Genomic DNA, 27,035 nt, shown 5'->3' with positions numbered 1-27,035 from the left:
CAGGAGGTGAATTTGCTCCAGCCCTGTTCTCTGCAGAGCTGGCAGTGCTGGGTGCAGGGTGTAGGGCAGAGCTGTGCCCCTGAGAGATTGCTGTCTGACCTGGCAATGATGGGGCAACCAGGATTGGGGATGTGGCCACCGCAGAGGTGTTGCCATGCCCTGTGTGGCTCCTGCAAGGTCTCCAGGAACTGCTTTGTGGAGTCAGATGAAATCTGAGACCCTGCCATAACACTGATGTTCCTCCCACCATTCCTCAGGGAAACAGTCCTCCTTGCCCTACTTTGTGTAGTAAATAAAAGTTTATTTACAGCCCAGGAGTGCACGCCCTGAGGTTGGGAGGTGAAGGGTTCCTGCAGGGCCCTGGAGGAGCTCTGGGGTTTCCTTTCTGCTTTGTGGCTTTGGTTCCTGGACAGAACAGTCTTGGGAAGGAGCAGCTCTGGGAGTGGGAGCTCAGGGCAAGCAGAGCCCTTTGCGTGGGCCTTGGGGCATGGCTTTGCTCCCTGTTCACAGCCCTGTGTCCCTGCCTGTCACCTGGGGAAGGAGAGCTGAGAGCTGATAACGAGTGCTCACGTGGGCTGGAGCAGCCAGGGACAGCAGCAGGAGGTGAGCTGCCACCCATCTGTCCCCAGCCACGGCTGAGGGTGCTGTGGGGACAGGGCTGAGGGGGATTTGGGGATGGGGCTGGGCTCTGCTGCCCAGGGTCTGTGGGGTTTCCAGCTCTGCCCTGGCACTGCCTGTAATTCTTCTGCAGAGCTTCGGGGAATGAACATTTGTCTTCACCTCCACTTGGAGGAACGGGAAGGATCTCTTTGGGGTTATTTCAGCCCATGTGTGGGACAGATTATTTATGGGACAGTCGTTTGAAGGGCAAGAAAACCAAAGCCATGATTTGGGCTCCACTGAAAGAGCAAAGCTGGGAAAGCTTCAAATCGTGGCTGCAGAGACAAGGGGGGACGTGGCTGTGGCTTTCTGCTGGGGATCAGTGTTGTGTCTCTTGGGAGAGGCACTGAGAGCATTGTTTGGAGTTTCTGCTTTTTCTTCTCATTTTTCAGACGGGCAAGATTAATTGCTCTCTTTTATTGTCCGCAGCAATATTTACTTTGCTGCTCTGCAGCAGTGGGGGGACTGGATAGGTTTCACAAACTGAATTTTCCCTGGACAAGCCCCTCCTGTGATTTCACACTTCCAGCTGCCAGGCTCGGTTTTAAAACAGTTTGCACCGAGGCAGAAAATATTTGAAGGGCAGAGCAATGCCTTGCAGGAAATGGCTTAAGCTTCCTGCTCCCAAGATGGTGTGAGTGTTAAAACAGAACTGGAGAAATATTAGACATCCTACATCCGGCCTGGCTGGGGAGGTGACCCTGGGGTGACGGGATGGAAAGCCTGGACATCCCCTCCCCCTGCTGCTTGTGCCTGGCAGCTTCCGGCAGGACGAGGGGCCCTGCAGTGCCCCCCGACCCCAATCCCCCTGACTTGATGGGGGAAAAATGGGCAAATTGTTTCCTGCTCCTCTGGGCTTTGCTGGGTTTTGGTTTTGTGGGAAATGTGTGGGGAGAGCTGGTCGAAGGTGTGGGGAAAAATGTCGTCAAATTGAGTTTTCAGCAGAAAATGGGAGTTGGGAAAGTGCTGGTTCTGGTGAAATGTTTGTAGCAGTTTATCCACCACCTCCCAGCCTGCAGTGAAGGGTGAAAATGTGGGATAGCTGGATCTGATTTGGTGCCGTTTGTTTGGGGCTGGAGCAGGACCTTCCCCATCCAGCAGTGAAAATCATTGGCTTAATTATTGGCTTAATCAGAGGCCAAGGAATCCTTCCAGTGAGGATGAATTCCCTCTTGGTGCCGGCTGAGCACCATCTACCTGGCCAGGCAGGGAATAGCAGCTGTGTGTGTGCAGGACAGACGGACAGGAACGGGAATATCTGTGTGTGTGCAGGACAGACAGACAGGAACGGGAATATCTGTGTGTGTGCAGGACAGACAGACAGGAACGGGAATATCTGTGTGTGTGCAGGACAGACGGACAGGAACGGGAATATCTGTGTGTGTGCAGGACAGACGGACAGGAACGGGAATATCTGTGTGTGTGCAGGACAGACGGACAGGGCTGGAGAGGAACAGGAATATCTGTGTGTTCAGGGGAAGGGAGGGCAGGGATGAGGTCCCATAGGCAGGGATGTCCTCGCTGGAGCTCTGGGGTGGCTGTGACATCTTTAGATGTGATTCAGCTCCCTGGAGATTGCTGCCCTGGTATGGAAAGCTTCTCCAAACCCTGGTTTGCTGGCTGGAGCTTGGAGATTTGGGGAGTTTTATTCAGAATGTTATATGGGTTGGATAACAAATACCTGGGAGTCTGCAGGTGCAGTGGAGCAATGAAGTGAGGGCTGTGGGCAGATTATGGGGTCAGAGCTTGGGCTGCTCTGAGCTCGCTCACACTCATTTCCTCCAGCAGTCACTGAGAATCCTAAAATTGCTCGTAAAGGAGTAAAAATTGCCCCTGTGCCGGGACCTGAGTCCCTTTGGGAGGCCTGTGCAGCTCCGGGAGCAGCAGCCAAGCGTGTGGGTGCTTTTTGGGGCGGGTGCACGGTGAATGGAGCATTATGCTGTGCTCCGAGCACCCTCCTCCCAGGCTTTCCGCCCTGACCCCTTCCCTTCCTTTCCTTCCCTGCGCCGTTCCATGTGGGATGCTGGGAGCCCCGGCCGCTCTGCCAGAGCTGGGATCCGGACGGGTGAGTTCCATCCTCAGAGGCAGCTCTGGCCTTGGGGTGTCTGATGCCCTCCTATTCCCCATGGCATCCCCGAAACCCTGCGCAGCGCAGCCCTCGGGGTCGGGATTCGGCGAGGCACACCCTGCTTGTTTTCCCAGGTTTTTCCATGGGGGGAGCTTTTCCTGGGAAAACTTTGGCCGGCAGCCCTGGGGGAGGGGAAGATGAGGCTGATTTAAATCCCAGAAGTAGTCCCAGCTGGCCGAAAGCTGTGTCTGCAGCCTGCAGCACATCAGAGGTGCCCCATGCTCTGGGATAGCGGGGCTGGGGGAGTGGAGCCCCTCCTGAGCTGATATGGGGGGCAGAGAGGAGGGATGGGCTGCACACAAGGCTGGTTTGGGGCTGCAGAGCTGGAGGGGCAGCGCTGGGGCTGTTTGGGGGTAGAAATGTAGTTCTTTGCTCTGGAATCATTCCCGTTTGCCTTGCAGCCTCCCCGATGTGCCTTGCGGCTGCCGCGCTGTGCAGGGACCAGCAGGATGGTCACACCCAATGCAGGGCAGGGGGTGTGTGTAAAAAAGGCTTTGCTGCCCCAAATGGTGCTGGTTTGAAGCCTGCTTTTGCCCTGCTCACCCATCAGCTGGGCAGGCAGACACACACACAGCATCCTTGGGTGCACGGGGCTCCAGGCGGGGTGGGGGAATGGGGGAATTCACCCGAAATTCATCCTTCCCCAGAGGTGTTTCAGAGCCTTTTGGGCAGTTGAGCAGCCCCAGCGTGTGCTGAGCAGCTGTGGTGAGGCTGTGGGGCTGCAGGAAGGAGCAGTGTGTAATCCCTGCACGGGGGATTTATTTTTCTTCTTGTGGCTGGCTGACCCTCGGTCTGCCCCTGCCAGCCCTTCTCTCGGTGTCGCTGTGGGTCAGGGTGTCCCTGTGCAGGACCAGCCCTCCTTCCCACGGCTCCTGCAGAGGGACACGGAGCCCTGGGGCTGCGGCAGGGGGAGAGGCACAGAAAGGGTTGGGAAGAGGTTTGGAAAGTGCTCGTTGAGTTCTCCGTCCAGGGCAGAGGGCAGAGCTCATCTTGCTGCACCACAGGTCTGTAGGGAGGCCAAAGTTTGCCTTAAATCTTTCTTAAGGCTTGTCTTAAATGTGAAATGAATGGGCAGTCTGGAGCCCAGGGAGTGAGTTTTAGCCAGTCTGTGAGGCCCTGATGTGCTCTGGAGGAGGATGGATTGGGATGGGAAGGGCAGGGACATAGAGGGGCTGTGCTGGACCTGCCTGTGTGCCTCAAGGGATGGATCCAGCACCCAGTCTTTGCCTCAAAAGCTGATTTTTTCCTGTTGCCCCTCATCTAGAAAGTCAGTTTCCACCACAGCCTTTGGTTAAATGGTCCCAAGCTCTGGATCCAGGCTCTTGGAGACCTCAGTAATGCTTTTTCTTCAGGACCAAAAATGTGACTGATGGTTGATAGATCCCCAAGTGTGCTCCTGGAGTTGTGGGGGGACCTGAGCCCCCAGAATTAGGCTGAAGGCAGCAGCACTGCCTTCTCTCAGCTTCAAGAGGGTGTCAGACATGAGAGTTGTATCCTGCAGAGCAGAAAACTTCAAACCCTGTTGGGCCTCGTGACCTTTAAGCAGCAGTGAGTGTCACAGAGCAGAGCCTCTGCCTTTATCTCAGATCAGGGCTGGGGAGGAGGCTCTGAGCAGCACTGGGGTGGTGGCAGAGCTGCTCTGGTTGCTCTGAGCTGGTGGTTGGGAGGTATTGGGACTGCCCTGGTTTTGTGGGGTGGTGGGGCTCAGCCTGGGGGCTGCTCTGTGCTGGGTGATGAGGGTTTGGGGAGCTGGTGGGGAACACAGCACCCAGTGCAGGGAGCCAGGGACACCCACTGCTGGGGATCAGCACCTGCTGCCTCCCCTCCTCGGGTGCTCCTGGGGGAACCAGTGGGATTTGCAGCCTGGAGCATCCCCTAGACACTTTCTCTAGTCCTTGTAGGATACAGAGACACAAAGCTGGGAGAACCCTTAGTGTCCTGCAGATTTGTGTCCAGAGGAGCTGCCTTGAATACATCCTGTGTAAGATCTCCAGAAAGTATGACCTGCCGAGTCTGTAGGCACTGTGAGGATGGGGATAAGGTGTAACATTTCAAATAGGTACAAATGAATCCCAAAAACATGTGTGCATGGCAGCTCTGAGGAAATGTTTGTTTCGTTCACATCTAAAGCCAAGCTCTGCTTTCTTAGAGGTGGCTGCCTCCTGTTGACTGTTCCTGCTGATCCTTTGAGAGTTTATTCAGCAGCAGCAGGCACTAATTCAGGTCTCTCCCCTTCCCCAGCAAATGCAGCTATCTGTCATGTGTGTGTGTGTGTGTGTGTGTGGGCACCTGCCCTTGGTCTGGGTGCTGCTCCAGTGCATGTAAAGCTGTGTGGGGTGGGTGGTGATGAAGACCTGGCTGCAGGTGCTGAGTGCTTCATTCCCCACTTGGTGTGATGGTGGTGCAGGTCTGCCCCAAAACATCTTTCAAATACTGGTCCTTTTCCTTTTCTGTCTGTCTATCTATCTATCTATCTATCTAGCTATCATTTATCTATCTATCATCTATCTATCATCTTCTGCACTCTCTTGAGGAGCATTACAGCCTAATCAGAATTAGGTGCCTACGTACCTTTTAGGATGCATGTCCTGGCTCTTGTGTGCCTCTGAACAGAGCATCAGACCCCAAGATGTGCTCTGCCATGGGGAGTGGGGTGATGGGAGCAGCTGGGGTGAGGGAGGAAGAGGCAGGATGCCCCTCTTGGACCTCCCAGGGAATACTAAGACAGCTTCTTTCATGTTGTAGTGGAGCTCATTGCAGGCAGACATCATCTTACAGCTCAGCAGCTGATTTTCTGTGATTTTCTATGGACACCTTCTGTATTCAGTAGGATGAGAGGTGTTTCTCCAAAGAGCAGGTCAGGACATCGCAGCTCCAGGCCTGCCACCCCACCTCTCCTATTTCTCTCTGCAACAATTAGGCAGCTTGAATCCATCCAGCCCCTCATTTAATCTCCTCCTTGAGCTACAGGATGTCCTGTGAGATTACTGAGCACTTGAATGAGGGGCTTTCTGAGCTTGGCAGAGGCTGAGCAGACCCCAGAGGGCTCCCGTGCTGGGGGAAGAGTCTGTTGCCAAGTCGTAGGAGGAATTCCCACGTTTCTGTTCCTTCCTGCTGGCTGCCAAACGCTTGTCCTGTCCACAAAAGCTGATGTATTTGGTAGGATTTAACCTTTGCTCATAGAAGTGAATAACGGAGATCTTTTACTTTTGGTTTCTGGGTGTAAATTCACAACTCAGCACTGGTTTTGTATGCACAGCACAGACCCATGGTGGGAAAAAACGGAGGAGGAACAGAGAGAGACTTCGCTTGGGTGAAGTGCTTTGTAGGCATAGCCGGCAGCCTGCAGAGAATTGCCCTTCCCTCCTGCCCTGATGAACCCCCAAACCAGGCTTCAGATGCCAGCCAGACTCACCATTTCAGCAGAAGCACAAAGGCAGCCCTGTGGGATGTGGAATTTGGGATTTCTCACGCCCAGAGTCGCTGCAGGTCCTGCCTGGATAGATGGACAAGCTCCCTCATTTTCCCTGTTGGCAGCAAGCACATCCATGGAGTTTCAGGGAGGAGAAATGCTCCTTTTTGTTGCTTTTTTTCATGCCCACTGCAGAATACACAGCTAGCACTGTTTTTCTCTGCCCTGGACTCTCTTTTTGTTCTCTGGTTTGTGTCCTGTGGGACAGCCCTGGTGACACTGGTGGTTGCCACCAGTCGTGTCATCAGCAGCACCCAGTGCTACTGAAACGGGGTGTGAACCACAGCCTGGCCACCTCTGTGTAGGGCTGATCTGGTTTGGGGAAGGTGAGAACAACCCAGACCTCAGCTCCCAAATCTATTGAAAGAAGAAAAAAAAACCCCAGAAGGTCCAGACACTGCCTGAACTCATTTTTGGAGGACATCAGCCATGGCCCACGGGTGGGATCAGCAGGAGGGAACCCTGAGCAGAGAGAAGAGAGGTCTCTGAAATCCCATGGTGAGGGTTTAGGGCATCCCACAGTTCTGCCATGCTGAGGACACCCCAGCAGATCCTCTCCTTGCTTGGGCCCCAGTGTTAGCTGGCTGGGTCCTTCAGTGGTCACAGGGTGAGCTCCAGAGGGACTTTGCTGCTCCGTGCCTGCTTGGCCATGGGGTGTTCCCCATCCTGGAGCGAGTGCTGGGTTGTGCCACGCTGGTCAGGGACAGCCACTGTCCCATGAGCCAATGCCCCACATCACCCTGCAGCCAGCAAGGAGCCAGAAGTCACCCTGATCAAGGTCAGCTCTCTGCCAGGGCAGTGTGTGGCCTCCAAAAAGCTGGAATGACTCAGTCTCCAGTGCTGCTCCAGGATTTGGTTCTAATTAAAAGGACACCCATGGAGGTGACCCCGGGGCACTCCTCCCCATCAGGGTGGGGAGAAGCTGCTGATGCAGTGAGGCTCTTGGCTGGGGGATTTGCTTAGGACTGGGCTTGCAGTGGGGGAAGAAGCATGGAGAGGTCCAGCCTTACCCATTTGCTGTTCCTGTACCAGCAGGAGCTGAAGTTTTGTGAGATCAACAGAAGCAGGGGTAAAACTGAAGTATTTATTGCTGTGAGTATGTGGAAATCAGAGCCTTGTGATCCACTGAAGGGCAGGCATGGGAGTAATTACCCCCAAAATGACAATGTGTTGATGATAAGCACAGCCCATGGCACTGCAGCTGGCCCAGGGGTTATGACCAGTGCCATAACCCCACAGACTGCTCTTTCCTTGCCTATCTTTGTAAATCTCTCCTCTCCCATCACTGCCTGCCCTCAGCACTCCCTGAAAATTGCCCAAAAATTCCATCCTGGTGCAATTTAGGATGCGCTGCAGCCTGCCCCGAGCACATCTGGTATCTGTGCACTGGGTGATATTAATCACAGCGTGGTTGCAGCCAAGTGTTAAACGGCAGAGCCTCCCACCTCCCCCCTGCACACCGAGCTTGTTTCCATGCTCCAGCAATAAAATGAACCTAGCATTCCCGGGCAGGCAGTGATCTGGCAGGAACAACTGCTGTGTGGGATGAAGGGATGAGGAACGCTCCGAAATGGGCCAAGAAACCATGTGCTCCTAGGAGTTTTTGAAATCCCTGCGGTGTTTGAAGCTATTTTCTAGTCCTCCTCATTTTCTGGCTCCACGGCTGTTCCTGCTGCGTCTGCAACTGCTCCCTCTGCCCCGGAATTTTGTGCTGAGGCCGTGTTGTTTTGGGTGTAAATGCTGCTCCCTGTTTCCAGGAAGGTAAACACCCCTCCCTCGCCCTGCTCTGCCGTGCAGAAATCAAAGTGCTCTGCAAAGCAGGGGGGAGATGTTGTTTCTGCCTTGTAGACGGAGGAGAGGAGTTGCAGAGGCTGCTGAGAAATCCATGGGAATCTGCTCGCTTGGAGGGTGCTTGTGGTTTGGGTTTGGGACACTCAGTGGCTTCCTTTAGTGTTGGGCAATGAGCAGACAGGACTGGCACAAGGGAGGGTTTTGCTCCCCTTTTTCTGGGGTGACCACACAGCAGACAGCGAGAAAAACCCCACCAGCACCACACTGCTCATGTTGCCCCCAGAGGAGAGCCTGGCCCAGATTTGCCCCCAAGTTCCCCAGCTTGTGGCTGATTTAAAAAAGAAAAAGACAGAAAAAAAATCAAAACTGCATTTTCAGCACAGTTGGCGCCTCAACCACCGAGGCTGCTGTGCTTTCAAGGGAGGCAACCCCAGCACTGGTGCCTGGGAGGAATGGGGGGGAGAGAGCTCTTGTGTGGTGCCTTTGATGTTGGAGGCTTTTGCCCGCGTTACCCGGGGAGAAACTCGAGTGCTTTTCATGTCTGGTGGTGAGGGAGGCAGAGAGCCAGGAGGGATCTGCTTTGTGAGACCTTTTCTGAGGGAATTGAGCAAAACTTTTCAGCAGTCGTGGGGAGGCTCTCTGGGGCAGCAGCTGAAGGAGGTGCTGAAGCATCCTTGGCTCTCGCTGGTGCTGAGCAGCGTGCATTGTCCTCATCATCATCATCATCATCATCATCATCATCATCATCCTTGGCTCAGTAAGTCTCTGCTTGAGCTCTCCCCAGCCTCGGGGAGGAAAAAGCTGTGGCAAGAGCTGTGCTGGGGTCTCCATTGATGGGGATTTGTGGGGTGGGAAAGCTGGAGTGTGGCTGTGTGATGAGTGCAGGGGGGTTTGAAGGGGGAAAATACCAGGGGCATGATGCAGGCTCTGTCACAGGGGAATGAATGATTTGTCAGGGCCTGTGCTGAGGGAGGAGGCAGAGCTGGCTCTGCCACTGCTCAGGCTCGCTGTGGGATGGGATGTGCTGGGTTGTGATGCCTAAAGGGTTACCTGAAACAGAAGACACAGGATTAGGAGAATAAATAGCATATTTATTAAAGGCCTTCAGGTACATTCAAGGTGGACAAAGCCTACTCGAGAGGTTACACCCAAAATGGGCACCGAGTCACAAGTTCTTCACATTTTATGAGTTCTCACTAGCATATCGAACCCCAAGTCTCCAATTACACCCTCAGGTGATGATGTCAACCACCCCAAACTTGCTCCCCGGAATTCACTGTTGTTTACACATTTTGGGGCACTGAGGCAGCGAGGTGTCCTTGGATTTTCCAACTGAGAGCAATGTTTTGTCTAAAACGCTGGGAACAGAGGATTTTTGCACTTTATGAAGCCTAGAGCTACACACCAAAGCTACAGATTCATGAAGAATAGAAGCTAAAAATTCTTAAGGCACCAGCTGAGCCTCTTCACCAACACCTGAGCAGGCAGAGAGGGGGACAGGGGAGTCACAGCAGCCAGAACTGGGGTGGCAGCAGCTCTGCCATGACCCAGGGCATGGGGACTCCCTGGGTGTCACCTCCCAGCAGGCTGGGACCCCTGTGCAGACAGACCCCAGACCCAGATCACTCAGCCCTGCGGTGTAAAGCAGCCCTGGCTGCTGGCAGTGCCAGGCAAGGGGGAGGCTGCTGCCTCTGGTGGGGTCTGTGCCCAATTTGGGAGCTCTGCCTGCCCCAGCCAGAGGGGCCAGCTATGGTTTGCATCTGTGCAGGGGGTGGGAAGGAGCTGCCACAGCCCCCCAGCCTGGCAGATGTGTGGCTGAGAGAGCTCTGTGGGCTGCACTGGAGATGCTCTCATGTTAATTTTGGCAAAGGCATTTCTGTGACATTGCAGGGAGTGTGTCTGGTGACGTAAGGGAGGTCTGGCAGCTCGTGGTGACCTCACTCCTTGGTTTCTGCTCTGGAAGTTGGCTGTGAACTGATGTGGAAAAGGAGCTTCTGGTTTTTGATGGTGTCTTCATGAACACGGGGGAAAATCCATTTCCTGAGCATCCCTGTGTCAGGGTGGGTGCAGGACTCTTGTCCCCAGCCCCTCTCTGTGGCTCTCAGTGCCTGTGTGGGAAATGCTCCCCCAAAACAGCCCCCTTGCCTGTCCTGCCCCAGGACTCTCAGCAGCCCCACACCTGAGCTGCAGCCCAGGGCACACATCCCCCATGTGCTGGGGTCACCTGGAGCCCTGGGACACCTCAGTCCCCCAAAAATGGGAATGTCCCATGGCTGGGGACACTGTGAGGATGGGGTGCCACAGGGTTGGGGACAGTGAAGGGATGATGACACTCCAGGCATGTGGATGCCATGGGGATGAGGACAGCACAGGGAAGGGGGCAGGTGGGGATGTCATTGGAACGTGGACACCATGGGGACAGAGATACTACAGGGTTGGGGACAGGACACGTGGGCATGGATGGCTGAACCAGCCCCAGCCAAGCCCCTCTGGCCCTGTGAGGGAGCTGTGGTCACTGGTGAGTGTGGGGGGACAGGGCTGGGGGGTTCACAGGGGCTCTGTCATTCCCCTGGCTGGGCTGGGGCTGGGGCTCTGGGGCTGGCAGCCAGGTCACGCCACTCCTGGTGTGTCCCCACACTTTGTCCTGTGCTGTGTCACAGCACTGGTGCCCTGCAAAATGGCCCAGTCCAGAGCTTCACCATTTTTTCCCCTCTTTTTCTTTTTACAATTTGAACAACCCCTCTGCATTCTTGTCTCACCGCTCCTGCCAGCTGTTTTCCCAGTGACTGACACAGATGTTTAGGTGACATCCAGGGACCCCTTGGACTTGCCAAGCACAGGAATTTTCCCACTTGCCTTAGCCTGGCAGAATTTGGGCATGGCAGCCCAGGCTGTGGCAGTGTGAACCCCCAAGAATGGCTCTTTCCCCCCTGGATCCCAATATCTCCCTGTCAAACAGCCCTTGGAAGCAGCCAGGGCTGCAGGAAAGGTTTCACACCAGAGGATTTCAGGCTAGGCTTTTTATATCCATCCCAGTGTGAGCACACTTCGTTTAGGGAAGGAGCATCCGGGATGGATCTGGGCTGACGTATTCAGCACTCAGACTACCTCAGCTCTGCTGGAGCAGATCAGGGCCAGGGGAGCAGCTGGGATCTGATGGGGCAGGGATTGCTGCCCTGTGCTCTGACTCCCAGCATACACCGAGCTGTTGATACAGGATTTCTTGGAGATTTCATAGGTGTTGAGCCCTCCCTTCTGTAAATAGCAGGTTATGCCATCTCTCCCCTAAGCCCTGCTTGGGAGCCACGGATATCTAGCCATCCACGAGCTGAGCCCTGCACAGGTTTGCTCCTGCTGCTTCCCAGGGTCAGCCTGCAGGAGCACACGGAGCAGAGGAGAACGGGAACAGCCTCCTATAGCACCAGGCAAGTTTTGGGTTAAAGTTGCTTAATTTTATGGAATTCCTGCTGCTGTGGATGGTGGGTGCGGCGGAGGGAGCAGACTGGTGGTGCAGCTCTGGGGTGGGAGTGGATTTTACACTGCTGGTGGATGTGTGCTGGCTGAGAGTCCTGGGTTTCCTGGTGCTAATAACTCCGTGTGCTAATGACTGTTGGTTGGTTTGGCTAAATTCTTCGGGGAGATAAGTGGGCCTGGGCAAGGGGATGGGACATTTGTGTGCTCAGGCAATACTGGGCTGAGCTTTCATTTCGAGACAGGGTAAAAATAAAAAAAAAAGCAAGAATTGTGATTATGTGTGAACACCTGAGCACTGTTGCCTTGTCCAGGTGTGATTCCAGATTGTAAGATACAGCATCCAGCAGGAGTACAGCTGCCCAGGGTGTGTGCCCTGCTGTAAGAGCATCCTGAGTGCAGATAAGGACATGTCAGGACAGATAAAATAAGTTTGGAGCACAGAGGGCTGCAATAGCCCTGGGAGCTGTGACCTCTCCCATGCTGTTATAGTTGCCATCCATGATTTCCCATGTTGAGCTCAAAACCCCTGTGTGGCCATGGGGCTCGTGGGCAGCTCCATGGTGGTGTTTGAATGGGTTTGACCCCACAGCCCCTCAGCCCATCCCCTCTCCCTGCTCTGTGCTGGCCACAGCTCCAGGCATGCACATGTGGCAGGCTCTAATGGCTTGGTGGCCAATAACCCTGCAGCAGTGGTTCCTGGATGCCTCTCCATGGGGAATCCAGACTTCCCCTCTCTGAGCACGGTGGAATTTTTATAGCCTGTGGTTTTAAATGCTGTGATTTCCGCATGGCCCTGACGCCACATCCAGCCCTGCTGAAGCTATGCTGGGGCTGGGTGAAACAGGGGCTGGAGCTGCTGCTCCTTGTGTAATGTGTCTGAGCTTTGCTCTGGTACAGGGGAAAAGCTGGGCTGGGAAAGGCTCTCCTGGGGTTGAGCCTGCTGAGTGCGCTGCTCTTATGGTTGAATTCGATTGTAGTTTATTTCATTTATCCCCAAAATTTGTCAGGCTTTGTGGAGTACAGTGAGCTACCTCATTTGTTAAAAAGTGATCAGCAAAATGGGAGGGAATTATTTAATCTTGCAAATACAGCTCAGTGGCACCCTAGGAGTGCCTGTCCAAAAATCACTGGGGGAGTGGGCATGAGGCATTTCAAGGTAACAGGGTGGAGGGGCCAGGCTGGCAAACCCCACTTGCCACGGGGCTGTGACTTGGGCAGGGATGTGGCACTGCAGGCTGTGTGCCTGGCTGTCAGCTGGGAGACAAAGGCAAAACCATTTGACCCACATCGAGTGGGTGTGAGCACTGTCTGCTTCCCAGCAGCATCCCTGCTCTGTTCCCTGAGGTCCTCATCCTTTTGGGGATGAGGCAGAGTTCTGCCATTAACACCCTGAAAACCTCTGCTGGCTCATCCTCATCGTCCCCAAAACAGCAGTGCTCACAGGTCCCTCACTGTGCCATTGGTGTTCACTAGGATGGGGTGCAGCCAGTGGGAAATCAGCAGTGGTGCTTTCTCCTGTCCCTGATAAATCCCCTAAAAATCACTGCCCTGGCTGCTCTCAGGGTGCTTTGGGGCCATCAGACTTCCCAGGCTAAGGCATCCATGTCCCTGTAGTCCTGCTGCAGGGATGCTGCCTGAGTTCTGCCTGCACCCAGCCCTCCCTTCTCACAAACTTGTGCAAAAGTGATTTCCCTTCTTATTTTCTGGCCCCTTCTCAAACTCAAACTGGGTTAACTCTTGCTGTAGATGCAGAATTTGCTGGAGGGCCCTGGTCAGGCGGGGCTGTAAAAGCCACATTTTCTTTGGGAATCGGATTAAGGCCCCTTTTTCTCCGTGCTGGGCGGATGCTGGTGACATGAAATCTCTCTTTGTCCTGGATGGTATTTCTGGCCCAGCTGCAGTGGGTTAACCCTTTGTCATCCCACACAGTCCTGGTGATGAATGGCCCTTTGCTAAGCAACAGGGGCCTTTTCCTGGGTTGGAAGAGGGGGCACTGTGGGCTGTGCCCTCTCCTGCACAGCTAGAGGCTGACGTGCAAAGCCTGGCTAGGGGACATGTCTGTGGGACATGTCTGTGGGACAGGGACCTGCCCTGATGCTGCTTCTCGCTGCCTTTTTTTGCTGTTTTTAGTCTCTCTTCATTCCCCAAGATAAATGGGTGGGAGTTTGTGCACCAGTCCTGCACTGGGAGCAGAGGTCTGTCTGTGCTGGGGCAGCTCAGGCTGTCTGGATGGCACAGAGGGACATGGGTGGGACAAGGAGGGAGCAAGAGCAGCAGTGAGAGCAGAGGCCAGGCCAGCTGGCGGAGCACAAGAGCTGCCTGTGTGCTCTCAGAGGGCAGTGATGGTGTCAGTGGCACTCCCCAGGCACCACTGCCCAGCCTGGCGCTGTCACCGGGCTGGGGCAGGAGCATCCCTTTTCCAGGAGAGCTGGAGGGCTGGCTAACCAGCCAGGAGAAGGGTGAAGGCAGGCAGAGAGCACCTGTAGGAACCCTTGGCTCTGGTGCCCTGGATCCAAGGAGGCATCTTGGTGTGGTACCTGGTGCTGGCTCTGTGGCCAAGCAGAAATGGAGGTGATTTCACAGCCCTGCCCTGCAGTCTGGTGGCTGTGACATCTCCCACCCAGGGTTTGGGTTCATTTGACTTTGTTTCCCCACTGTGCCGCATTGTTGCATCACCTCGGATTCATCCTCTGTTTCTCTGAGCCTCGGCTTGCCTTGTTTATTTCTGTAGAAGCCAAATGGTAGCAGGGAATGTCCCTGTCTGGTGGCCTGGAGAAGCTGCCAGGGGCACACAGTGCTGGCTCCCTGCAGCGCTGGTCCTACGCTGTTATCAGGGAGGCTCCTGATAAGAGCAGAGCAGGATTTCCCCAGAGGGGGTCCTGGTCCATGTCAGAGTGGCTTCAGGGGCTCCCCAGCCCTCCCAGCAGTGGGGGCAGTGCACACCACAGGTCTGAATTCTCCTCATCCCTCTGTCCCCACTGAGTTTTAGGACGTGATCACCCCCAGGCTGATGGAGGGGTGCCACCATCTCCCAAATCTGACCCAGGAGCAGATGGGGACCGAGCAGGACTCACTCACGGCGTCGGGAACTGCAGGGAAGCAATGCATTTCCCTCCCACCCGTGCTCCTCCTCCCCCCTGTCCTCCTGACCTTTTCCCATCAAAACACAAAGCACTATTATTCGGAGCAAGGCACCTCCATCCGAGGAGACAGCTGGCGCTGCAGCAGCTTGCTGGGGATGGGTTGTTATTAATTAAGCTGCAGGAGACAGCCAGGCAGCTTGAATGGAGTTTTCCTTCTTTTCAAGGGTAGGATGCCCTAAATTCTTTCTTTACCTCCAAACGGCCGTTTATAGGTTTAAAAGGGGCAGCAGACAAAGGGTGGAGAAGGGCCCATTATGTGAGCTCGCAGGGACGTGTATCCCTGCACGTGCTCTGCAGGGACCATTAGGACATCCCAGCACCTTCTCTGCAGCTTGGTTTGTCCCAGGGGGGTGTTGTGACCCCCAAGGGATGTCACTGCCTGGGCATCTCCCCATCTTGAGAGGAGATGCTACTTTGGGGTGAAATAGAGTTTAAACTACTTGAGCAAGTTTGGGGTGACTCAAGTGGTCAAATTTTTCACTGCCTGCTGTTCCCCCTTGCGAAGGTGATTTATTTTCACCAAACTCATCCTCTGCCTCTGCTGTTGGGTCTGCCTTGACTGTGCTGTTGGGGTGAGAGGAGCAGAGGTGGTGGTGGAGGATGCTGGGGGTCTGTGAGGTGCCCTTTGGGATGTGAGCTCTGTGTAGGTTCCACCTGCTCCCCCTCTCCCCACAGGGCAGGATATGGGGTTTTGGTGGAATGGGGCTCTGGGATGCTGGTGGGGTGATAATTTGTCCTTTGTGGTAATCTGTGGGGGTGTCTGGGGAGCAGATCATGCCCTGAGGAAGAGGGATGAGGATTGCTCCTAAGCAGCCAAAGCAGCCAAGCATGTTTCCTTGGGCATGGCTGGACTGTGCCATCTGCAGAGCTGGCCCAGGGATCTGAGCAGCAGCGTTTTGGTGCCAAGGCAGAGCTGTCCCTGCTGAGCAAAACCTGTGCTCACACCTGAGCCTGTGGCAGTGCCTGCGAGGTGCTGAGTGTGCTTTGTGCCTGCCCAAACCAGCATGTCAATGCCCAAACCAGTGCCCCAACCACTGCCCCAAGCAAGGGAGGAGGAATTTGGGAGGAATGGGGCTTTTTCTTGCTTTTTCCAAGTGTTGGTGACTGCAGTGCCTTCCCAGCAAAGCCTGTCCCCTTTTGGAAAATGGTGGATTGCTCAAGCAGGGTGATGAGCCTCTTGCCTGCCCTGCTCAAGGGAGCAGGCCCTGCAGAGCCTCTGCAGGAGGAATGTGCCAGAGGAAGGGAGGCTGCTGCAGGGACACTCTGGGATGTGACACACCAGGAACCGAGGCGCGGGTGACTCACGCCAAGGACACGGTGCCAGCTGCGCGTGACGGCTGGTGACAGCGTGTGAAATAATTCCTTCCTTCCTTTCCTCCTGGACAGTGGGAGCGATCTGGAGATGTCCAGCTGGAGGAGGCTCTGGGGTTTGGTGTGGTGGAAGCTTGGGTGTAATGTGGCTTCAGCAGAACAGCATACCTGCAGAGGTGTGTCTGACATGGGCTGCACAGAGGGGCTGTTCAGTGCCAGCAGCCAGGTAGCTTAAAAGAATAAAACCAGCATCATCTGTAGACTTGGGAGTTGAGTACAGCCAGAGGGCAGGAAATGTCATTGATCTGTGGGTCTTAGAGATATTCTGGGGAGTTACCCTGCAAAATGCTGAAGGACCATGGTGGCTGCCTGCCAGAATCCTCCTGGGGTGGGAACACTTGCAAATCTGCACTCAGGCTCTTAGAAAATCATTTGGGTTGATTTTAGATGTTCTTGGCATTGGGGGATCCTTTCTGCTCCTGCTAAAGGTGGTGGTGTCTCTTTAAATGCTAAAAAAATTAAATTTTGGTCTTGTGATCTGCAAGCTCATGTCCTTTTCTCGGTCATGCTACTTTCCACTGAACTTGCTGGTGCTCTACCAAGGTCTCTGGATGTACTTTTCATTCTGCTATTGATCTGAGATTATAAATATAGCTGGCAGAATTTCCATCTGTCTGTCAAAGTCACTGGGGGCTGGCAGGTAGTCAGCATTGCAGCAATATTGAAAAAACAAAAATTATTTCCTAAGCCCTAATGGTGCACTTTTAACTGGGGATTGCTGAGGTGAGGTAAAATTGGAAATGTCCCTTCAGCATTCCTGCGAGAGAACATGTCCTGCTTGTGCTGCCTGTGCCCAAGGGATCTGATGTTTTTGTAAGAGCTGGGCAGCTCGGGATGAAGTGAGTTTTGTTGGCAGGACTGTGGCTGGGATTGTCCTCAAAACTCGGGGACTGTTGAAATCCTCACTGCTGTTTCCCTGAGCATCAGTGCTGCACCACCTTCTCCAGTGAGCCCTAGCAGCCCTGCACAGAGTGGCTGTGACATGGGGACCTGCTTTCACCTGCCAGGGTGTCCCAGAAAGCAGTACAGACTGGATTGTGTAAGCCAGGCAGGAATCTTCCTTAATATTTCAGATTAGTTGCAAGACTAAAAGCTGGATCTGCAGTTAGCTCAAATCCCTTGTTACAACTTAAAACAGCAATAGGCCTCTTTAGAATTGCTCCTAACTCTGATTATTAGGAGTTTTTTTTTGAAGAGAAGAACAATGAGTTTGTGATTTTAAAACCCCTAATTAGGGGATTTGGATCCAGTTCTTGGCTCTGCTGTAAGATCTCTGTGTGACCCTGGGCGAGTCACTTAATCCCTCTCAGTTCATCTGCACTGTAGGGGTAAAGCTGCTTCCTTCCTCTGCCTGTGGGTCCTGCCTGTGCTCAGAGCCAGAAATGAGCAGTGGGAGAAGCACAGCAGGCTCTGTGCTCCTTGCAGGAATGAGGATGCTCCTGTGAGAACAGCTCCCAGAGGTGGCTGTTTGTCACTCTGCCAGTGCCACCTCTGTGCAATCACCCCAAAGTCACTGAGACCCATCCTGGGGTCCAGCAGTGCTACCAAAGCCCTGCTGCACTGGCTGTGAGGCCAAGGGTGACACTGTGCTGTCCTTCTGAGCTGCTCCCCCACCACCTGTTGCTCCTGGGAAGGATGAGATACGAGTTGAAACAAAATATTTTGTATTAATTAATCTGGGAAACAACTTGTACACAGTGTTGAGTTCCCATGGGCTCCAATTTCTTTCTCATGAGGGTGGTGAGGCCCTGGCAGGGATGCCCAGGGAAGCTGTGGCTGCCCCATCCCTGGAAGTGTCCAAGGCCAGGCTGGACCTGGTCTAGCTGAAGGTCCATGGCAGGGGGTGGAATTAGATGGTCTTCAGGTCCTGTCCAACCAAACCAGGCTGTGATTCTGTGAAATGTCTTCAGTAACTGTGGGGAGTACTTTTCTATGTATTTTTGTTCCCTCATAGGCAAAACTAAAACATGTCCATGATTTCAACCTGACAAAATTAAGTCTGAGGAGTGAGGAGTTGTTTCCTGTGGCTGAGCACACCGTGTTCAAACCTCTTTGCTGATCTGGGTTTGGGCACATGAGCCCTGTGTTGATGTTTTGACATCTGCACAGCCCCAGATGTGGTTAACTTAGTGGCAGGGGCAGGAAGAGCACATCTCATCTGCAAAGCCCACACACACCTGAGATCCTCCCTTTACTCTTTGTGCTAGCACAGCACCTAAGTGAGCACAGCACAGCCTTTTCCTGCCTTTCTCCAGCTAAAACAAGGCTGGGGTGACTTGCAAACAGACCCAGCTGCTACTCAGGCAAGCCCAGTTTGGCATCTAGCATCGGATTTTCCTAGAGATTAGAGAGATTAAAACACTAATGCCCATTGATAGGGGTTAAAGCTTTATTAAGTCATAAAAAGTGGTGTAATCTGGCAGAAAGCTGCACGCAGCTGCAGCCTAAGCAGATTGAGGCTGGGTTTCCTGCCTGGGTGCTGCGTGGTGGTTTCTCAGAAATTGGTATTTGTGGTACTCGCTGAAGTGGGGGGATGTGAGTTTTGCCCCCCTGAGCACCCATCATTTCCAGAGCAGGCTGTGCCAGCCTTGCTGGGCATCACGGGAGGAGCTGACAGCCTGGTGTGTGGTGGCTGTGCTGGGTGGAGGAAGATCTGCCACTGCTGGTGGCCAGGAAGTGGAGAGGGAAGGTGACAGCCACAGGCAGGAGACAGGGCAGGGGGGCTGTGGTGCCACTGGCAGGGCTTGCATCAAGTGAAGGAGTTTGGCAGAGGTTGGCACTGCTGGTAAGAGGTCAAGAAGGAAGTCCAAGCACTAGCCCTGGGCTTGCAGGCTGTGCAGGGGCTGTTCGTGGGAAATGGAGTCCTCTGGGTGTTGGAGATTGCAGATGTGCACATCTGTCTTAACCCTTTCATAGCCTGCAGGCCTTTCTCTGGGAATGCAAATGTGGGAACTGCAGGGAAAAAATCCTGAGATATCAGGATAGGTCAAAGCAATGTGTCAGACCCAGGAGCCCAAAAGAGGGAGGTTGGCTTCACATTGGCTGTCTCAGGAGGGTGTCCCACCTCCACTGCTGGACATCACAGAGGGGACTTCACCCCACACCAGAGTGTGCATTGGAAGGAACAGTGCCAGCTGATGCAGCCCAGCCTCCCTGACCCCTGCACACGGCAGCTTCTCTCCTGGGGCTGGCCCTTTCCTGCACTGGTGGGAGAGAGGTGATGGGGATGCTCTGGGATCAAGGTACAAGGCAGGAAGGACTTGTGGAGACAGCTAGTATGTTGATTCAGCTTCCCTGGCATCATTTTAGAGAGCAGCCGTGCCCGTGGGGGTCAGTGGGCATCTTGTCCTGGCAGATGTGAGATGCAGCCCAGGGGTCTTCAAGCAGCTGCAGAGCCAAGTGAGCCCATGCTCCCAGCGCTCACACCCACCCGCGGCTGCTTTGGGGCTCTGCTGGAGAATTTCGGGATGCTGGGAAGCAAAAGGCTTCCCTGGACTCTGGAATGGGGATGTAGATGAGACGCTGGCCCTTGTCCCCAGGGCTGTGGGTGTACTGGGCTCTTCTCGGGATGGGGCTGCCCCGTTTGTCCCAACCTATCTCTTTGCCGTGGAAGTTTCCCCGCACCCCCGGGGTGGGACATCCCCCCAAACTGTTCTTCCTCTCACCCTTTGCGGGCCCCCCTGGGCCGGGCCGGGCTGGGAGCGGCGGGGGGATGGAAACCGCCCGGGGGCGAAGCAACTTCCCGGGAAGAGGCTCCATCCCCCCGGGCCGGGCTGCGGGGGGAGGAGGCAGGCTGGTGGGGGAGGAGGAGGAGGAGGAGGAGGAAGGGCGATGGGGGAGGAGGCGGAGGGCAGCGCGGGAGGAGGCGGGAGCCACCGGCTGCCGGAGCTCCGCCGCCGCGGGTGAGTCTGCGGTGCCCGGGGCGGGGGCTCCGGGGGGCAGCGGACGGGCGGGTATGGAGGGGGGAAAGCGCTTTTTTGGGGTGAATTGTCCCGGGGAAGGGCTGGAGAGCGCGGGGGTGTGTGCCGCCGTTCCCGCGGAGCGCACCGGGCGCGGTGCGGAGGTTCCCCGGCGGGCTGGGGGGCTGCGGGCAGAGCACCGGGGGCTGCGGGGGGCTCTGCCCCTTCTGCCCCTTCTGCCGCTGTGCCCCACAAGAGGGGCCGTGGTTCGGCACCGCCTGGCCGCTCTGCCCCCATTGTCCGGCAGCGATAGGGGCTGCGGGCGGGGGACATCCCCTGTCCCCTGCCCTGCCCCAGCGGGTACCCCTTGTCCCCTGCCCTGCCCGGGGGACACTCCGAGTCCCCTGCCCTGCCCGCCGGCATCCTCCTCCCTCTGCTGCCCCCGCAAACGGGCTCGCGGGGCGTCTGGGGCGCAGCTGCCTTTGGTAAAGAAAGAAAACAACAAAACGACCGAAAAAAAATTTAAAAAACCCCCATACCACCCAACCATTCAAAGAACAAAACCAAACAAAAGAAAAATTAAAAGAGGAGAGAAAAGAACGAGGGAAATGAAAAAAGGAAAGCTGAACTGCAGCCCCCGGGATGTGAATCCCTCTGGCTTGCTCTTTTCTTGCCGTGGCTGCAGTCAGTGCCTCGTGGGTTGGTCGGGGCATCAGCCCCGCAGTGTGGCTCGGCAGCCCTGGGCACACTGAGCCCTGCCCGCTGCCCATTCCTGGGACTTGGCTGGACTCGTTCCTTCTGCAGTGCTCTCTGGGCAAGCTGAGTTTGGGGAGTGCTGCCTGGCTCTTTGTTTTCACAGCCCAGAGCTCTGCGGAGCAGTGACAGGCTGAAGGGTGCTTCTCTTGGCCAGGGGAGGTTCCCCACGTCCCTCCTGTGCTGAGCACCACTGTCCAGGCTGGGTGGACAGGGCCGGGAGTGGGTCCTGCCCTCAGACCCCCGGGAATCAGTTTTGTGGGTATCCTCAGAGCCTCCTGGGCATGGGATGGGCACCCTGAGCCTGTCTGCAGGGAGCAAGGGCTGTGCTGGCCACTGGCACTGGTGGGGACTGTTGATGGAGCTACTTTTGGTGGGATTCTTCTGTGTGGCTGTTCCCAGTGAGGCAGGGCTGCTCTGGGGTCAGCCTTGCTCCAGTTCCAGCTGCTTACAGAGGGAGATCAGTGGAGCCACATGGCCAGAGACCTCTGCATGCCCAAGCCGAGACTTGGGGTTGCTCATGCTTATCTCCTCCTTTTTAATCGTGGAGAGCAGCCTAACAACTCATTGCAGGTTTTTGTAAGTGGTTTAGAGCTGCTGTCTCACGTGGTTGGAGAAATTAGGGTTCTGCTGCCAGAGCTGCATGTGTCTGAGCAGGGCAGGGTGGTGGTCAGCCTGGTCAGGTCAGCCTCACACCACACCCAGGCCAGCACAGAAGCTGGCAGTGGAGCCACAGGCAACAGTTTGAGGTGGCACCATGGTTTGACCCCTGGGATTAGAGCCTGCAGGAGGGTTTAGGTGGGAAGCAGTGATGGGGAGCCCTGAAGCACCCATATCTTGTAAATAAAAGAGCCAGGAGGGCTGAGCTGCAGAAGGCAGGGCACCCTGGGCTTCCGGAGCAGAGGGGAAGCACACAGCCAGGGAGGACGGAAGTGCATGTGGCTGGCAGGGACAGCTCGACCTGCACGTGGTGTGTGCCCCTGGCCTGGGGCTCAGGGCTGTGGCCCTGTCTGGTCACCTGTGGGATCACTCACACCACAGCAGGAATCACTGCCGCCTTTTTTAAACTCTGGGAATGGGTTTATTCCCCACCTGAGTAAAAGGCTTCAAGCCTGGAGCATCTTGCCTGCTCAGGAGGCACCTGGCCACCTCTCTGACAGCTCTGGGGTGGGTTTGGTATAATGAAGCAGAGTTAAGCACACTCTGCTATTTCTGGGTGGTGTTTTTTGGCACCCAGGTGGAAATGCAAGTTGAGAAGGAAACAGAACTGGTTGGTAGGTGGGCCTGGGCTGGTGGCCAGCCTGAAACTGTAGCCTGCTGCCCAGGGATGCGAGGGACAGACTCCAGCTCTGGCCTGGCAGTGCCAGCCAAGTGCTGGTGGTATTAACTGCATAATAGGAATATCCCTTAGTTCCAGTTTGGTGCTGCAGGGTCTGTGGCACTTGCCCTATGTGCCAGGCTGAGCCACTCCAGCTTCAGGCTGAGCTGTGCCTCACATTCCCTGGCACCCACACAATCCAGCAGGGACCTGCCACGTTCAGCACCAGGGGATCCCATGGTGGCAGTGGCTGGGCAGCTGAAAAAATCAGCAGTGCCTGGGCCATGCTGGGATGGCATCCAGTCCTGGCTTTGCTGATTCCCTCCCTTCTGACTCCTCCTGTCCCCTGGGAAGGGAGAACTGTGGCTCTGCCACCTCCTCCGCAGGTTGGATCGGTTTCCATAGCCTGTGGTCACTGGCTCGGTGTGCCAAGGGGAGAGGCCCTGGAGGCTGCGTGTGCTGCAGCCCTGACAGCCAGCTGTTCCTAGCCACGAGCTGTGGATTCACTCTTCACAGCTATAAATGTCTCTGGGACACCCTACAGGCACATTTCTCCAAGAGAACTGCTCCCAGAAATCGAAAGGTTAGGTGGTCCACACTTCTCCCTTGAAAAATCTGTGGATACTCAGCTGCCCAGGTTGTGCTTTCCCACCCTGATACACCACTGCTCACTGCTCTGAACCTGCTTTCTGTGTTTGCATGAAGCCATCCAACCCATCTGGGAGCCCATGGCATCTCCAGCACCTGTTGTGTGGGGGAAAGGGGAGTTACCCACAGTGTCCTGGTCTTTTGGGTGCTTGTAGCTCTGCAGAACTGGTTGCAGCACCTCAAAAGGTGGCCAGTGCTTGGTGTTCCTGGCATCCAAGGAGAGTTTCTTGGATTTGCCCTGCAAGCATTAGCATTTTGCCATTGATTGTGGTGCATCCATAGAGTGGACAATGGTTTGGATGTGTTGACAGGTGGCCATGGCAGAGGTGCAGCCTCCTGCCTCTCTCTGGGTGCTGTGCAGTCACTGAGCACCAGGTCTGTGACCAGCCCTGCTCCAGGATCAGCTCTGCTCTCCCAGATCACCAGCAGAGCATGGAGCTGCTGGGTCTAGCCAGGACCTGGGGTGGGTGACACATTCCCAGATCAGCCTCTGCAGGCCTCCTTTAACCGTTGTGTACGTGCAGTGAAACACCCATCTCCAGCAGCTCCCTATCCAGATCCTCAGTGAGGATGCCCAGCCTGGGCTCAGGCTTTTGGGCAAGCCCATGGCTGTCCTTGCATGCCCTGCCCGCCTTGTCCCGGGCTGTGGCAGCCTCGTGGCACCAGCACAGCCTCTCCAGCAGCCCCTGGCCAAGCCCATCCCACGACACACGGCGTCCAGCTGGCTGCAGGAGCAGCAGGGTCCCCGGGGGGCTCCCAGGGGCTTCCCTCCCCGCGGGGTGCCTTTCATCTGCTGCTTCACAGATGTTGGCTTTGGCTCGTGTCTGACATGCATCAATTACACAGCAACAGCCCCGAGTCTTTGGCAAAATCAACTTTGGAGCAGCTGTCCTGAGTCAGCCGTGCCCGAGCCACAGCTCTGGCTCTGTCCTTGCTCGGTGCAGTGCTGCCCTGAGCATCTCCACATCCCCTGTGCTCATGTGGACAGGCTTTCCCTGGCACAGGAGGTCTAAATATGGCACATGCACATGTTCCCATGTGCTTGATGTTTATCCAGGAGCTCTTGAGTGGGAGAGAGCTGCAGGCTCTGAGCTCTCTGCCCCATCAGCAAAATGATGTCCCCTCGAGGGAGGGACAACAGCTGGGTTAAGGTGACAAAGGTGAATCATGTGAGGTCTGGTCCTGCTCTTGCCAGGGACTTGATAGCAATCAGGGATTTCAGGCAATAATGGGGTGTTTATCAACTCATCCCTCCTTGCAGTGCTCCAGAAGGGTCAGCTCGGTGACACTGGCTCTGACAGCACCACAGGTCTGCAGTGCCCCTGCAGAGAGCACAGCAGGTCAGACAAACCCAGGATGTGCCCATGATGCGCCCCAGGCATCCACTGCTCTGCTCCAATTTACTTCTAGGATGTTTCTATTTCAGACAAGTGACTCCTGGGAGTGCTCCCTGCCACCCAGCACAGCGTCCCTGTGTGCCACGGAGTGCTCCTGTGGTTTGGCTGCACCCTGCCTCTGCTGGCACAAACCCCCTGGAGCCAAGTGTGACACTGGAGTTTTTGCTAAAAAAAGACCAGCTGAGAGCTGGGAAGCTGCAAAAAAAAATTGCGTGTTTGAGTTGTGGAATTTCCCTTGGGATTTTGCTGGTGCTGCTGGGGTGTTGGTGGCTTTGCATCCCTGCTGTCCTGCAGACACTCCTAGCTGCAATATACTGACTTTTGTTGTATTTTTCCCCAGTCAGGACCCAGGTGCTTTAAATCACCAGTTCCCCACAGACAGCTGAAGCTCTGGGCTGCCCTGCCAGGGGTGCTGCTCTTCCTGTGGCTTTGGTCTGGCTGGAGTCTGGGGACCCCTGAGCCTTTCTTCTCCCCCTGAGGGCAGTTTGGTGAGGCAGCCACAGAATGTCTGCTCCCTGAGCTGGGGACAGTTCACATCCCCCTGCCCAGGGACAGGTCAGCTCCTCTGCACACTGCCAACTGCTCCTTGAGGTGCTGGAGATGCTCCTGGCCTTTGTCAAGAGGAGAATGGCTTTCTGCTTTGTTTAATTCCTTAATTTCTCTGCACCTTACCTACCCCAGTGTCCCTGTTTGCCATCCCATCCTTTGGTCTGTCCCATGAGCACAAGTGGTGCCTGGAGGAGTTAAACCCATTGCACAACCCAGCATTGCTGCTGGTGGCAGCATATTTTCCACATGATTTATTTTTGGGGTTTTTCTTCATGTTCTTCAGGGATTTTTTTTTTTTTCTACTTTTGGCCTTGCCATTTTGGAACGGGGCTAATTTGGGATTTGTGGTGAGGCCTCGGGCATGCTGGGCTGGCTGACTTTGCCAGGGGCAGCGTGGCAGTGCAGTTCCAGCTGTGCAGTGTTCCTGAGAGGAGCAGGATGCTCCCAGTGCAGTGCAGTTCCAGCTGTGCAGAGTTCCCAGGAGGAGCAGGAAGCTCCCAGTGGCAGTGCAGTTCCAGCTGTGCAGAGTTCCTGAGAGGAGCAGGATGCTCCCAGTGGCAGTGCAGTTCCAGCTGTGCAGAGTTCCCAGGAGGAGCAGGATGCTCCCAGTGGCAGTGCAGTTCCAGCTGTGCAGTGTTCCTGAGAGGAGCAGGATGCTCCCAGTGCAGTGCAGTTCCAGCTGTGCAGAGTTCCCAGGAGGAGCAGGAAGCTCCCAGTGGCAGTGCAGTTCCAGCTGTGCAGAGTTCCTGAGAGGAGCAGGATGCTCCCAGTGGCAGTGCAGTTCCAGCTGTGCAGAGTTCCCAGGAGGAGCAGGATGCTCCCAGTGCAGTGCAGTTCCAGCTGTGCAGAGTTCCATGGATGCTCCCATGAGTGTCAGGGACAGCATGTTTGCTCTCTAGCACCTCTGTGAGTAACACTCAGCTGCACAGCCCAGGATTGTGGGTTGGAAAAAAGTGTTCAAAGTGACCCAACAGTCTTTGGGATTAGTTCTAGGTTTGTTTTTGCTCTTTTTTTTTTTTTTTTCTGCTTGGCCTATATTAAGCACGTGGAAGTGTGCTGTGCTCACAGGAAGTGTGGTTCCACCTCACAGAGCCCAGCAGGCTCTGGTCTGACATGGCCAGAGGAGAAGTGATGATGGGCTCGTGTTTGAGGAGCCCCTTTGGCCCAGCCACACTCCCACAGAGAGAGGGAGGGAGAGAAAAGCAGGCAGCACATCGTCAAAGAACAGGAATAACTGGGGTGAGATGAACTGAGAGCTCTGCTGCTGTCTGGAGGGATGAGGACTTTGCAAATAATGATGTTTTTATGAATAATAGTAGATGATTAAAAAATAATAAATAAGCACTGCAAAACACTGAGCAAGAACAAAATGCTCTCTTAGGCTGGTGGCTGCAGGGACACAGGCACTGAGCAGCAGCAGCCTGGGGTGGGGAGAGCTCTTAGAAGTGTGTTTTCCTAAAAGCTCCCTCTCTGTGCCTGGATCAGAGGAACATGCTGCACATGGCTGATGCCTCCAGGAGCTTGCAGGGGACTGGGCTGGCCTTGTGCATGCTCTGCCTTGGGGATATTTGCTGTATCCGCTGTGGGTGATGCAGAGCAGCTGGGGCTGGCAGGGGACAAGGCTGCATCACCCCAAAACACGTGGAGCTCTCTGTCCTTCCCGGGCTGATGCTCTGCCTGGTGCCTGGGGGAATAGATACTGCTGGTATTCCTGGATTTTCTTACAAAGCTGTTGGCTGAGGCAGGAGTTTTACATTTACTTCTCCTGAAGAACTTTGTCGGGCTGGAGCATCTCGCAGGGGAGACAGGCAGCCTGTCTCAGAGGGGAGCTGAAGGGTTTGGGTTTCTGAGCAGATATCGACAGAATCAGAGCGAGATCACAGCTCTGTGGCTGCGTGGGTGTTGTCTGGCACAACCCGTTTGAATGCAAATGTGTTGGGTTTTCCACAAGCCAGGGCTGGCAGCCTCAGATCTGCGTCAGCTGGAGCTCGAGGAGGGCACGTGGCAGGAGATGCCAAGGACTCTGTGTGTCTGCAAAGCCATCCAGCTCCCCCAGAACGCGGCTGGGAGTTGTTCACACCAGCAGGCTGCACAGTGCTGTAATTCCAGTGGGATGTGTAGGTCTGCCAGCCTTTAACAGCAGTGCTGGGCACAGGGCTGTGGGGCTGGAAGCCTTTGACACTCACTAAACAGACTCCGAGCAATTTCTGGGTGCTGGGTCCTGCTCTGTGGGACCTGGTGTGCTCACACCCCCACAGCAGCATCTCTCTGCTCTGGCAGGTTTGCTGGAGTGGCCAGGGATCAAGGTGAATCCAGTGAATGGAGAAAGGAAATCCAAAATTTAATGTAATTATTGTAGAGGAAGATCCCACAAGCCTCCTCCCCCCCAGCCTGCTGGTACTCTGAGTCTCTGCATGTGCTTTATTCCCACT

The 27,035-nt window shown here is 55.2% G+C and overlaps 1 protein-coding gene across 7 annotated transcripts in view; it reads left to right on the top strand.

Moving 5' to 3' along the window:
* Positions 1 to 27,035, top strand: part of SEPTIN9 (septin 9) — a 135,684-nt gene that overhangs the window by 89,356 nt on the left and 19,293 nt on the right. The window lies entirely within an intron of this gene.

This window comes from Lichenostomus cassidix, chromosome 18, assembly GCF_008360975.1.
Source record: "Lichenostomus cassidix isolate B80296 chromosome 18, HeHo_3.0, whole genome shotgun sequence".
NCBI classification, from domain to species: domain Eukaryota; kingdom Metazoa; phylum Chordata; class Aves; order Passeriformes; family Meliphagidae; genus Lichenostomus; species Lichenostomus cassidix.
Note: the sequence above shows the minus strand (reverse complement) of the source record. Positions and strands in the feature narration are given on the sequence as shown.